At 37.7% G+C, this 10,000-nt stretch overlaps 2 long non-coding RNA genes across 2 annotated transcripts in view; both read right to left on the bottom strand.

The window, feature by feature from the left end:
• The window catches only part of LOC138024133 (uncharacterized), a 9,583-nt gene extending 8,622 nt beyond the window's left edge, over positions 1 to 961 (bottom strand). The window contains exons 1-2 of the long non-coding RNA XR_011126905.1: positions 909 to 961; positions 256 to 368 (exon numbers count right to left, since the gene is read on the bottom strand). This is a non-coding gene — a long non-coding RNA (uncharacterized lncRNA). The remainder of the gene's footprint in view (positions 1 to 255; positions 369 to 908) is intronic.
• A 66-nt stretch (positions 962 to 1,027) lies between these two features.
• LOC138024551 (uncharacterized) lies at positions 1,028 to 3,228 on the bottom strand. The gene is made up of 3 exons (XR_011127045.1): positions 3,172 to 3,228; positions 2,742 to 2,798; positions 1,028 to 2,548 (listed from the first exon to the last, which is right to left on the bottom strand). It is a non-coding gene; the product is annotated as an uncharacterized lncRNA (long non-coding RNA).
• Between the last annotated feature and the right edge of the window lie 6,772 nt (positions 3,229 to 10,000).

Below are 10,000 nucleotides of genomic sequence, written 5' to 3'. Positions count from 1 at the left end.
AAAATAAGTATCATATATAAAATAAATACCACATATTGTATCATATTATACGCCATATCACCATTCATATTGTAACGCGGTGCAAGCCCTTCGAATATTGCCTTTATGGAATATACTCCTTCACCGTTATCACAGCCTTGCTCTTTTTTGGTTTTTAATAATATTTATGACTGCTGATAAGATCCTTCACCAGGATCCGCTACTTCTGTTTTATTACCTTGCAGTCCTTGCTTACAAAGTTATAAAGTGCGCTACCTTGAATCATGTCACCAAGGGTTAGGGAGGTGGTCTTCATTCGGAGTTGGCAAGGTCTCAAAGAGAGGCTTGAGTACCAGCTGCAGTTTCTAGCTCTGAATGTTTCATTGGCACTGAAAAACAGGTATTTATATGTACTACTTAATGTTTACTTCTCATTGAGCGCTAAATTTCTTATTTAACTTCTTCAATGCCTGCTGTTCTTCTGTCCTGCACAAGCTGCGAAAAGTGAAGTTCAAACTGGATTTTGCAGATCGAGACCGAGGCAATCGATCCAACTGTTTGACGAGTTTTTTTGTCGTGGTATTTTTTATAACCCTTCTGGGTAGCTGACTTTTTTTATCCATTACTTTGATGCAGTATTCTGGAGTTATTTCAGTAATTGAACTTGATGAATATTAACCAAGTAAGATAAAAATATCGCGTTTCACTGGTGAGATCATGGGAAAACACAGTTCACAAATCTTTCGATCTGTTAAACTCAAGGACTCGGCAACTTGTCAACGCTGGCCGGAGAAATCTTGTGATGAAAACACTTTATTTTATCCCTTGCTAGCATCATATCGATACTTTGGGTTAATCCTTTGCGCGAAATTGCTGATCTTAAGAGCGCCTGATTCCTAAAAATCGAACATTCTTCCAGCATATCTTACCCAGCATTCTCTCACTGTATATTCGTGGGACTTCCCTAAGAGCAAAAGGCCAAAAATAGAAGCAAAAAAAAAAAACAAAACAAAACAAAAAACGATCTAGAAAAGAAAGGAAAATAAAAGAAACGTTAGTTGAAGTGAAGGACAGAAACAATGAGGAGAACATAGAATCAGTGATTAACACTCCGAAATTTTAAGAAAGGCCGTTGAGACATTCAGTAAAGATATTTATTAAAAATCGATTCTTAGGTTCTCAATTAAAAGACAACACAACTGAAATAACATGCTCATACTGAATTTCTTCCCGCTTCTATACTTACAATTGTCTTCGCGTATATAGAACTAAGAAAAACTTATCCGCAACGAAAAGAAAGGACCATCTTCTATTTCCAAATATGAACATGGATCTGATTCTATCGCAATCGTGAAATTCCCTAAGATAACTGATTAGGGCGCTCTCATCAAATTATGTATCTACTTTAGAGAAAAAAATGAGTTGCTGCAAAGCATTCTTCAGTGTGCAAACTCCCTGTAAATAACAAAAAAACAAAACAAATGAGGACTTAAACATGTAAAAGGCAAGGGAGGGAATGTCAACTGCGAATGTTTATGAACGAGGGTTGCCGTGGACTGAGGGCGTGGCTCTCGAACAAACGTGAAAGTCTAGACTGGTAGGAGGAGAACGCAAAACGGGCGAGGCGAGTATCGCCATGGAGTGCGAGATCAATTACTGTCCTTCCGATGACTAAATCGCTGGCTAACAAAACGACTGTTCCACTTTTTCACAAAGAAGTAAGATAGAAGATGACACTGAATAGGAAAGACACGAATAGGATCAAACTGCTACACAAAAATCAACTTAGAATACAGAAAGCAATTAATGGGAACAAATCTCAATTAATTCTCGTAAATAACTCATCAAGCTGAACAACAATTAATTTACGGCACACTGGAAATTTACAGATTTTCGCCATTTAAACCTGTAACTTTTGGCGAGTTGAATTCAACATTTCATCAAGCTTAAATTCAACCGGCATTTGAAAATTAACAAGAGAGACTCAATCACCTAATGCATTTTGTAGTTCTTTGTGAACATCACATGCATGCATCCAGTAACTAGTTCTCATCAGTAGGGCAGTCTTGGTTCTTGAAATTTTATGCTGTTTAAAAGTCCTTTCGTGTTGAAAATGACTCTTTTGTGCCACGACAAGTCGAATTCAACACGCTTGTAAAAAGTGGCAGCTCGTAAAAGTTTGATTCACAACTTTTACGTGCCTAATAAGACTTGAATTCAGAGGAATTGGAACTTTCAAGTCAAGCCTTTGAGGTGACAAAATGAAGTCGAGATTTCGTCGGATTTTCGACAGAAATCTTAACTTTAAAGATTTTCTTTGAGTACGATTAGATTTTGCTCAAAGATATAGCAAGTATCTTCATCTTGCGAGTCGTTTGTGTAAGTACGACATGCTCAAGCTATACCACGCTATGTCCGACACAAATCGTTCGGTCACCGGGCTCTAACGAAAAAACTAGAAACCAGAAAGCAAACAAACAAACAAAAAAATCATTAAGTATCACGGATTAAGTGCAATTACTTGTTGGGGGCTCAGTTGTTGTCTGTGCAGTAGATGATGTTGAAAGCCCTGCAACAAAAATTCATACAAAATAAATTTGCAATAAAATTTGAGTGGGAATAAATAAACGATAGCGAACTCGCACCGGAAGTTATACGACGATTATTGGCTCCGACATTTGTTCCGGTAGGTGTTGGCTATAAAGACAAACGTAGAAACAAAAAACACCATTTAAAAAACCGATTGAGCGTACTATACTTACTAGGTGGGGTCCTTGTTGTTGTCTGCGCTGTAGTTGACGTTATCTCTGCTAAAAAAGCTTCAAAATTCAAACAGAACAAATTTGAAGTTAAATTGCTGTCGGTTGAGCTGTTATGAAAAGAGTAAAGAATATGAGCTCGCTTCGGAAGCTATAACATTGTCCCAAACAAGCCGATTACTGGTTCCCACATTTCTACCGATAGGTCATGAGTTCGAATCCCATTGAAACCGCCTGAACTTGTCCGGTGTCTAGAGGAGACAATTTCTTAAGTTGTCTAGGTAAGTCCGAGTATCACTCCTATTTTTCGTCTAAAAGACGCACTTCAAATATTTTTTTCTTTTTTTTTTTTCATATACATTTCGTTAAAAGGAGAAAGTAGAAACAACAAACATCATCAACAATACTGAACCGACTGACTGAGTGTACTTACTTGTTGGGGTTCCTGTTGTCTGCGCAGCAGAGGACGTTAAAAGCTCTGAAACAAAATCTACAACCAAAGAAATTTGAAATTAAACTGTTAACGGTTGAGCTGTTTACGAAGGGGAATACAAAATATCTGTTGTAGGTCAAATCTGGTCTCAGTTTGAGAATCAATTTTTACCTAGGTTATATTGGTGATCCTCATTTTACCTAGGATGAATAATATTATGCACTCTGATTACTTTAATCAGCTATACTTATCGTCAAAAAAGGGATTTGGAAACACCTACACCTTTCCTCCAGCTCTAGCTCAACACATCTTTTTAATGTTTGTTACCATCTTATCGGTTTCTGTATTCATACACTTATCCATTCAGCCTGCACATTGCAACATATAGTAAGGGACCGTACCATGCATTTACCGTTATTCGATGTCGGACCCTCCAGATCTTTGGTCCTGTGCGTTCACCACCACACTACAACGATGGACATACTCCACCTAACACAGTGCCTTTCATTATTTATTGCTCTATAATGAGTCATAATTGATAGCCATATATCATAACCAAACACTAATTTTTCTTTAAGCTTAATTTAGGCTCGGAAAAATGTTTCTTCAGTTCATTTGAGTGCATATTCAACCGAGGTAAAATGAGGATCACTGACTTAATCTGGGTAAAAACGGATTCAAACTGAGACCGGATTTTAACTGCAAATAACCACCTCGCCGCGGAAGCTATACCATTGTCCAACACGAACCAATCATTGGCTTCCACATTTCTTCCATATAAGATTATTAATAATAACCGATTGAGTGTACTTACTTGTTAGCGGCTCTGTTGCTGTCTGCACAGTACTTGACAATGAAAGCTCTGCGACAAAAAATAGAAATAAAATGAATTTGAAATTAAATTATCGTCAGCTAAGCTGTTAGGAAAGGAATAAAGCATTCATTTGGGACCACGCACCGGAAGCTATACCATTAGTCAACACCAGCCAGTTATTGGCTTTCACATTTCACTCGGTAGGTTTTTGTTGTAAAGATCAAAGGAAAACAAAGAACGACAAGTGACATTAACAGCAACCAATTGAGTGCCCTTACTTGTTAGGGGCTCTGTCGTTGAAGCCGAAGTACTTGACGCTGAAAACTCTGTAACGAAAACTACAAACAAAATAAATTTGAAATTAATTGTTGTCGTTTGAGCTGCTTATTAAGGGAATTCAGAATAGTGACCGAGCTTCGGATGCTTTACCATTGTCGAACACAAGCCGATCATTGGCTTCCAAATTTTTACCTGTACTTTTTGGTTTTAAAGGTAAAGAATAAGCAAAGAACACCGTTAAGAATAACCGATTGAGTGAACTTACTTTTTGGGGGCTTTGTTGTTGCCTGCGCAGTAAATGACGTTGAAATCTCTGTTACAAAATTTCAAACAAAATAAACTTGAAATTAAATTGTTGTCGGTTGAGCTGTTTACGAATGGAAATAAATGATAACGGTTACCCGGGTGAAAGGAAGAAATTAATAGTAGGTCATAGTATAATCACTGTGAAGACCTTTTTGAGAACTCTTTTCGAAAAGTGCGTCTTGCTCTATGACTCGAAGTAACCCCTGAGAGAGCTTCAATTTTCGGTCTTCCAACACGGGTTATTCGACTCATATACGTCTTTACACAAACCAAATGTAAATTGATGGGCACATAATGTGTCTCCAACATAAAAAAAGGGCCATTAAGGATAACCATGTTTCATTTTCTATATTCACATTTAACCCGTTCGTGCCAATCTAGTTAGTGAGCCTGTATTGCACGACGTGAACAAAATGGAATAATGGCCTTACAATTGAGATAGCGCAAAGTAATATAACGAAGCGAAGTTTTCGTTGCTGGAGCTCTTTTTATTGCTAGAACCCCCTACTTTAAGAGGAGAGCAAAGAAAAGCAAACGGCAAATTGCAGGCTGAAATTTAGTATATCAAACCAAAATCAATTAACAATTAATCCATGAGCGCGCGCCTGTGGTTTTCAATGGTGAAAAACGGTCGTATCAGCCTTTTGGACGGACTTTTGGAAGGACGGTACCTACTATTGTTAATCCGCATACGTTCTGCGCTTATCGAGATGCTCGGATTTCCTGTGGTTGGTGCTTATTAATACAGGGATATTTTTGCGCGGTTCAAAACTACGCGGAGAAAGAAGAAATTAGCAAGTGATCTTTGTATCCAAAAAGAAAATTGGGGGTAACGACGCATTTTTCAGAGATTCAAATTGGAAAAGAAAGCCATACACTTCTTTGTATTTTAAAGCTTTTTACAAATATTCTTGATTGATTACCTTCGAAAAATGTGTGTTACCCTGAATTTTATTTTGGGATTTCGATAACACTTGTTCATATTCAGTAAACTGCGCAAAAATACCTTTGAATTAGTAGGCACCGTCCTTAATAATATGTTGAACTTTGGCGCGGGTGGCCAGTGCACAGACTGTAAAATTTGTAAACATGACGGCCGACTAGTGTATGGTTTCCACAATGTTTGATCTTTTATTCCTTACTTTTCTTCACAAAATACTTCAGAAGTTTTAAATGTTTTAAAAGTGCCTAAGCGAGGTATGGAAGGTAAAGATTTCTTTTATTTCAAAAATATTTTGCTATTTGTTTGGGGCTTTTGCTCATAATCGGTGCCAGCCTCTCGATTAACACTTACCTCGATAACTTTATGATTTCTGTACTTATATAATAAACAAATTAATTCATGGTTGGCTCGTTTGTACGATTTTTATTACTCACCCGTTGTGAAGAATCGTTAAACTCACACGTTCGTTTACGCCATCCTTCACTTCACAACTCGTGAATAAACATCGCACGCAATCACCAACCATGAAGTAATCTATATTTATCCTGGAGTGCTGATAGTATGCGGTCACTCGTGAGAGATACTATCAGCACGAGAAGATAACTAGACTGGTAAGAGGAGAACGCAAAACAGGCGAAGCGAGTATCGCGAGGGAGTGCCAGATCAATTACTGCCGTTCCGATGACTAAATCGCTGGCTAACAAAACGTCTGTTCCACTTTTCACAAAGAAGTAAGATAGAAGATGATACTGAATAGGAAAGACACGAATAGGATCAAACTGCTACACAAAAATCAACTTAGAATGCAGAAAGTAATTAATGGAACAAATCTCAATTAATTCTTCTAAATAACTCATCAAGCTGAACAACAATTAATTTACAGCACACAAGTTGAATTCAACATTTTATCAAGCTAAATTCAACCGGTATTTGAAAATTAACAAAGAGCTATCGTGATAATAGAGACTCAATCACCCAATGCATTTTGTAGTTCTTTGTGAACATCACATGCATGCATCCAGTAACTAGTTCTCATCAGTAGGGCAGTCTTGGTTCTTGAACTTTTATGCTGTTTAAAAGTCCTTTCATGTTGAAAATGACTCTTTTGTGCCACGACAAGTCGAATTCAACACGCTTGTAAAAAGTGGCAGCTCGAAAAAGTTTGATTAACAACTTTTACGTGCCTAATAAGACTTGAATTTCGAGGGATTGGAACTTTCAAGTCAAGCCTTGGAGGTGACAAAATGAAGTCGAGATTTCGTCGGATTTTCGACAGAAATCTTAACTTTAATGATTTTCTTTGAGTACGATTAGATTTTGCTCAAAGATATAGCAAGTATCTTCATCGTGCGAGTCGTTTGTGTAAGTACGACATGCTCAAGCTGTACCACGGTACGTCCGACACAAATCGTTCGGTCACCGGGCTCTAACGAAAAAACTAGAAACCAGAAAACAAACAAACAAGCAAACAAACAAACAAAAAAATCATTAAGTAGCACGGATTAAGTGCAATTACTTGTTGGGGGCTTAGTTGTTGTCTGTGCAGTAGATGATGTTGAAAACCCTGCAACAAAAATTCAGACAAAATAAATTTGAAGTAAAATTTGAGTGGGAATAAATAAACGATAGGGAACTCGCACCGGAAGTTATACGACGATTATTGGCTCCGACATTTGTTCCGGTAGGTGTTGGCTATAAAGACAAACGTAGAAACAAAAAACACCATTTAAAAAACCGATTGAGCGTACTATACTTACTAGGTGGGGTCCTTGTTGTTGTCTGGGCTGTAGTTGACGTTATATCTGCTAAAAAAGCTTCAAAATACAAACAGAACAAATTTGAAGTTAAATTGCTGTCGGTTGAGCTGTTATGAAGGGAGTAAAGAATATGAGCTCGCTTCGGAAGCTATAACATTGTCCCAAACAAGCCGATTACTGGTTCCCACATTTCTACCGATAGGTCATGAGTTCGAATCCCATTGAAACCGCCTGAACTTGTCCGGTGTCTAGAGGAGACAATTTCTTAAGTTGTCCAGGTAAGTCCGAGGATCACTCCTATTTTTCGTCTAAAAGACGCACTTCAAATATTTTTTTCTTTTTTTTTTTTCATATACATTTCGTTCAAAGGAGAAAGTAGAAACAACAAACATCATCAACAATACTGAACCTATTGAGTGTACTTACTTGTTGGGGTTCCTGTTGTCTGCGCAGCAGAGGACGTTAAAAGCTCTGAAACAAAATCTACAACCAAAGAAATTTGAAATTAAACTGTTAACGGTTGAGCTGTTTACGAAGGGGAATACAAAATATCTGTTGTAGGTCAAATCTGGTCTCAGGTTGAGAATCCATTTTTACCTAGGTTATATTGGTGATCCTCATTTTACCAAGGATGAATACGATTATGCTCTCTAATTAGTTTAATCAGCTATACTTATCGTCAAAAAAGGGATTTGGAAACACCTACACCTTTCCTCCAGCTCTATCTAACGCATCTCAACACATCTTTTTAATGTTTGTTACCATCTTATCGGTTTCTGTATTCATACACTTATCCATTCAGCCTGCACATTGCAACATATAGTAAGGGACCGTACCATGCATTTACCGTTATTCGATGTCGGACCCTCCAGATCTTTGGTCCTGTGCGTTCACCACCACACTACAACGATGGACATACTCCACCTAACACAGTGCCTTTCATTATTAATTGATCTATAATGAGTCATAATTGATAGCCATATATCATAACCAAACACTAATTTTTCTTTAGGCTTAATTTGGGCTCGGAAAAATGTTTCTTCAGTTCATTTGAGTGCATATTTAACCTACAGGGGCACCCAACGAGAATATAGTTGAAAACCACTTTTACGTATTTTAACGCATTTTAGTATTTAAACAGTAGATATAGGCATATTCTTATCTCCTAAAAATTTTTCATCTGTTCGGATTCCTAGCTGCAAGTCTAGTGATACGAAATTTATAGGGTTCAAAACTTACCTTTTCGAAAATTTAAGCCAGAAAAAAGGCTCCCGAAAATTCTAAGTGACCGTTTTAGGGTAAAAATCCGTTAAAAATGGGCAATTATACCATTTTTCAGAATACGAAAATCCTAGGAGAGGCAGGCAAGCAAGAAATTTTCCGAAAATTCTAGATCTCAAATCGTCTTCCGAACTGATATTTTCCGAAAATTGACGTTGGGTGCCCCTGAACCTAGGTAAAATGAGGATCACTGATAAAATCTGGGTAAAAACGGATTCAACCTGAGACCGGATTTTACATGCAACATAGCCACCTCGCCGCGGAAGCTATACCATTGTCTAAGACGAACCAATCATTGGCTTCCACATTTCTTCCATATAAGATCATTGAAAATAACCGATTGAGTGTACTTACTTGTTAGCGGCTCGGTTGCTGTCTGCACAGTACTTGACAATGAAAGCTCTGCGACAAAAAAAAAAGAAGTAAAATGAATTTGAAATTAAATTATCGGCGGTTAAGCTGTTTAGGAAAGGAATAAGGCATTGCGACCTCGCACCGGAAGCTATACCATTTTTCAACACCAGCCAGTTATTGGCTTTCACATTTCTTTCAGTAGGTTTTTGCTGAAGAGATCAAAGGAAAACAAAGAACAACAAGTGACATTAACAGCAACTGATTGAGTGTCCTTACGTGTTAGGGGCTTTGTCGTTGTCGCCGAAGTACTTGACGCTGAAAACTCTGTAACGAAAACTACAAACAAAATAAAATTTGAATTAATTGTTGTCGGTTGAGCCGTTTATTAAGGGAATTCAGAATAGTGACCGAGCTTCTCAAGCTGAACCATTGTCCAACACAAGCCGATCATTGGCTTCCACATTTCTACCTTTACGTTTTGGCTTTAAAGGCAAAGAATAAGTAAACCGATTGAGTACACTTACTTGATGGAGGCTTTGTTGTTGCCTGCGCAGTAGATGACGTTGAAATCTCTGTTACAAAATTTCAAACAAAATACCGGTAAGTTTGAAATTAAATTGTTGTCGGTTGAGCTCTTTACGAATGGAATTAAATGATAACGGTTAACGTTACCCTGGTGAAAGGAAAAAATAATAGTAGGTCATAGTATAATCACTGTGAAGACCTTTTTGAGAACTCTTTTCGAAAAGTGCGTCTTGCTCTATGACTCGAAGTAACCCCTGAGAGAGCTTCAATTATCAGTCGTCCAACACGGGTTATTCGACTCATATACGTCTTTACACAAACCAAATGTCAATTGATGGGCGCATAATGTGTCTCTAGCATAAAAAGGGCCAGTAAGGATAACCATGTTTCATTTTCTATGTTCATCTTTAACCCGTTCGTGCCAATCTAGTTAGTGAGCCTGTATTGCACGACGTGAACGAAATGGAATAATGGCCATACAATTGAGATCGCGCAAAGTTATATAGTGAAGCAAAGTTTTCGTTGCCGCAGACTTTTTCATTGCTTTAACCCCCTACTTTAAGAGGAGAG

Source organism: Montipora capricornis, chromosome 11 (genome assembly GCF_036669925.1).
Source record: "Montipora capricornis isolate CH-2021 chromosome 11, ASM3666992v2, whole genome shotgun sequence".
NCBI classification, from domain to species: domain Eukaryota; kingdom Metazoa; phylum Cnidaria; class Anthozoa; order Scleractinia; family Acroporidae; genus Montipora; species Montipora capricornis.
This window is presented reverse-complemented; position numbering and strand designations above follow the sequence as displayed.